We start from the raw sequence: 4,955 nt of genomic DNA, 5'->3' as shown, positions 1-4,955 counted from the left end.
TCATCTTAAATTTATCCGGGACATCAAATACGACCTAAGGAACCATAGTAACCTCCCCACCATGACCATTCCACATTTTTGCCGTTTTACAGCCATAAAACTGGAATTCTGCCCGATTTCCATATTTTCGTGTGCTATAGCCCACGCCTTCCGCGTGGGCCCGGGGCCTTTGGACCAGGATCTCTTAAAATTTTCCCGGGCCATCATATACGACCTAAAGAACCATAGTCACCAACCTACATGACCGTTCCTCATTTTTTGGCGTTTTATGATCATAAAACTGGAATTCCACCTGATTCCTATAGTTTCGTGTACTATAACCCACACCTTCCTCGTGGGCTTGGGCCCCCGGACCTAGATCGCCTAAAAAACTTTCGGGCCATCAAATACGACCTAAGGAACCATAGTCACCGCCTCTCCATGACCGTTCCTAATTTTTTGGCATTTTACGGTCATAAAACTGGAATTCCGCTTGATTCCTATATTTTCGTGTGCTATAGGCCACGCCTTCCGTGTGGCATAGGCCCCCGGACCCAGATCACCTAAAAAAATTCCGAGCCATCAAATAAGACCTAAGGAACCATAGTCACCACCCCTCTATGAACGTTCCTCATCTTTTGGCGTTTTATGTCCATAAAACTGAAATTCTGCCCGATTCCCCTATTTTCATGTGCTATAGCTCACGTCTTCTGCTCGGGCCGAGGCCCCCGGACCAGGATCGCCTATAATTTTTCCATGCAATCATACACGACCTAAGGAACCATAGTCACATCCCCTCCATGACCGTTCCTTGTTTTTGGCATTTTACTGCCATAAACCCGGAATTCCGCCCGATTCTCATATTTTCGTATGCTGTAGGCCATGCCTCCATCATGGGACCAAGACCGCATACCCGAACGCCTAAAAGTTTTCCGGGCTATCAAATACTACCTAAGGAACCATAGTCACCACCCCGCCATGACCGTTCCTCATTTTTTGCGTTTTACGGCCATAAAATGGGAATTCCGTTTGATTCCCATATTTTCGTGTGTTTTAGCCCACGTCTTCTGCGTGGGCCCAGGCCCCCTGACCTGGATCACCTAAAATTATTTCGGGACATAAAATATGACCTAATGAACCATAGTCACCGCCCCTCCATGACTGTTCCTCATTTGTTGCCGTTTTACGGCCATAAAACTAGAATTCGGCCCGATTCTCATATGTTTGTGCCCACGACATCCATGTGGGCCCCTGCTCCTGGACCCAGATTGCCTAAAATTTTTTGGGCAATCAAATACGACCTATGAAACCATAGTCATTGCCCCTCCATGACCGTTCCGTATTGTTTTGCCTTTTACGGCCATAAAACTGGAATTCGGCCCGATTCTCATATTTTTGAACCCACGACTTCCAAGTGGGCCCCGGCCCCCGGGCCCGGATTGCCTAAAATTTTTAAGGCCATCAAACGTGACCTAAGGAACCATAGTCAAATCCCTTTCATGACCTTTCCTCGTTTTTGGGCGTTATACGGCCATAAAACTAAAATTCCGCCTGATTCCCATATATTTGTATCCACGACTTCTACATGGCCCCTGGCCCCCGGACCTAGATCGCCAAAAACCTTTTGGGCAATCAAATACGACCTAAGGAACCATTGTGACCGCCCTGCCATGACCGTTCCTCATTTTGTGGCGTTTTACGGCCATAAAACTGGAATTACGCCTGATTCCCCTACTTTCATATGCTATAGCCCACGCCTTCCACGTGGGCCTAGGCCCCCACACCCAGATCGCCTAAAAGTTTTCCAAGTAATCAAACACGACCTAAGGAACCATTGTCACAGCCCCTCCATGACCGTTCCTCATTGTTTGGCGTTTTACAGCCATAACATCGAAATTCTGCCCGATTCTCGTATTTTCATATGTTGTAGGCCACGCCTCCATCATGGGCCCGGGACCGTAGACCCAGATAGTCACCGACCCGCCATGGCCATTCCTCATTTTTTGCGTTTTACGCCATAAAATTAAAATTCCGCCTGATTCCCATATTTTCATGTGCTTTTGCCCACGCCTTCCACGTGTGCCAGGGCCCCCAGACCCGAATCGCCTAAAATTTTTCCGGGCCGTCAAATATGACCTAAGGAACCATAGTCACTGCCCTTCCGTTTCTCATTTTTTGGCGTTTTACGGCCATAAAACTATAATTTTGCCCGATTCTATTATTTTCGTGTGCTATAGCCCACGCCTCCCCCATGGGCAGGGTCCTTGGACCCGAATAGCCTAAAATATTTTCGGTCCATCAAATACGACCTAAGAAACCATAGTGAATGGCCCTCCATGTCCGTTCCTCATTTTTTGGCGTTTTGAGGCTATAAAACTGGAATTCCGCCCGATTTTTATATTTTCGTGTGCTATAGCCCATGCCTTTCACGTGGGCTAAAATTTTTATATGCCATCAAATATGACCTATGGAACCATAGTCATCTCCACGCCATGACCGTTCTTCTTTTGTGCATTTTACGGCCATAAAATGGGAAATTCCGCCCGATTCTCATATTTTCGTGTGCTATAGCCCACACCTCGCTCGTGGGCTCAGGCCCTTCGACCCGGATCGGCTAAAAATTATCCGGACCATCAAATACGACCTAACAAACCATAGTCACTTCCCCACCATGTTCGTTCCTCGTTATTGGCATTTTACGACCTTAAAATTGAAATTCTGCCCGATTGCCATATTTTCGTGTGCTATAGCACAATTCTTCCGTATGGGGCCCGGTCCCCGGGCTCGTAACGCCTAAAAAATTTTCAGGCCATCAAATATGACCTAATGAACAATAGTCATAGCCCCTCTATGACTGTTCCTCGTTTTAGGCATTTTACGACCATAAAACTAGAATTTCGCGTATTTCCCACTTAAGGAATTATAGTCACCGCCCCGCCATGATCGTTCCTCATTTTTTGGCATTTGACGGTGATAAAACTAGAATTCCGCCTGATTCCCATATTTTTGTGTGCTATATAGCCCACGCCTTCCTCGTGGGCCCGAACCAGGATCGCCTAAAAATTCTCCAGGAATTCAAACACGACCTAAGGAACCTTAGTCACTGCCTCGCCATGACTGTTCCTTGTGTTTTGGCTTTTTACGGACATAAAACTAGAATTCTGCCCGATTCTCATATTTTCGAGTGCTATATCCCATGCCTTCCTCGTGGGCCTGGGCCCCCAGATTCGGATCGCCTAAAGTTTTTCCGTACCATCAAATACGACCTAAGGAACAATAGTCACCGCCCCTCCATGACCGTTCCTCATTTTTGGCGTTTTACGGCCAGAAAACTAGAATTTCGTGTGATTCCTATATTTTCGTATGCTATAGCCCACACCTTCCACGTGGGCCCTGGCTCCCAGATTCGGATCGCCTAAATTTTTTTCTAGCCATCAAATACGACCTAAGGAACCGTAGTCACCGCCCCGCCATGATTGTTCCTCGTGTTTTGGCATTTTACAGCCATAAACTAGAATTCTAGCCGATTTCCTTATTTTCGTATGCTATTGCCCACGCCTTCCTCGTAGGCCCGGGCCCCTAGACCCGGATCGCCTAAATTTTTTTGGGTCATCAAATACGACCTAAGGAACCATAGTCATTACCCCTCCATGACCGTTTCTCATCTTTTGGAGTTTTACGGTCATAAAACTAGAATTTCGCCCGATTCCTATATTTTCGTGTGCTATAGCCCACGCATTCCGCGTGGTCCCGAGCCCCAGGACCCGGATCGCCTTAAATATTTCCAGGAAATCAAACACGATCTGAGGAACCATAGTCACCGCCCTGTCATGACTGTTCCTCGTGTTTTGGCGTTTTACGGCCATAAAACTAGAATTCCGCCCGATTCCCATATTTTCGTGTGCTATAGCCCACGCCTTTCATGTGGGCCCGGGCTCCCGGACCCGGATCGCCTAATGTTTTAACGAGCCATCAAATACGACCTTATGAACCATAGTCACCGCCCCTCCATGACCGTTCCTCATGTTTTAAAGATTTAGGACAGTAAAATTGGAATTCCCCGGATTCCCATATATTCGTGTGCTATAACCCACGCCTTTCGCGTGGGCCCAGGCTCACTGACCCGGATCGCCTAAAGTTTTTCTGTGCCATCAAATAGGACCTAAGAAACTATAGTCACTGCCCCTCCATGACTGTTCCTCATGTTTTAAAGATTTACGACAATAAAACTGGAATTCCCCCGATTCCTATATATTCATCTGCTATAACCCACGCGTTCCTCGTGGGCCCGGGCTCCCAGACCCGGATTGCCTAAAATTATTCGGACCATCAAATACGACTTAAGGAACCATAGTCACCTAATCACCATGACCGTTCCTTTTGTTTCGGCATTTTACGCCCATAATACTGGAATTCTGCCATATTCTCATTTTTTTGTGTGCTATAGCTCACGCCTTCCTTGTGGGCCCGGACCCCCGGACCCAGATCACCTAAATTTTTGTCGGGCCATCAAATACGACCTTAGAAACTATAGTCACCACCCCTACATGACCGTTTCTCGTGTTTTGGCATTTTACGGCCATAAAACTAGAATTCCTCCCGATTTCTGTATTTTGGTGTGCATAGTCCACGCCATCCGCATGGGCTCAAGCCCCCGGACCCGGATTGCCTAAAGTTTTTCCGTGCCATCGAATACGACTTAAGGAACCACAGTCACCGCCCCTTCATGACCATTCCTCATTTTTAACGTTTTACGACCATAAAACTAGAATCCCCCCCGATTCCTATATATTTGTGTGTTATAACCCACGACTTCCTCGTGGGCCCGGGCCCCCGGACTCGTATCGCCTAAAAACTTTTCGGGCCATCCAATACGACTTAAGGAACCACAGTCACCACCCCGCCATGACCGTTCCTCATTTTTTGACATTTGACGGGCATAAACCTGGAATTCCACGTGATTCCTATATTTTCGT

The sequence above is a fragment of the Nicotiana tomentosiformis genome, unplaced genomic scaffold (genome assembly GCF_000390325.3).
Source record: "Nicotiana tomentosiformis unplaced genomic scaffold, ASM39032v3 Un00047, whole genome shotgun sequence".
In the NCBI taxonomy this organism is placed as follows: domain Eukaryota; kingdom Viridiplantae; phylum Streptophyta; class Magnoliopsida; order Solanales; family Solanaceae; genus Nicotiana; species Nicotiana tomentosiformis.
This window is presented reverse-complemented; position numbering follows the sequence as displayed.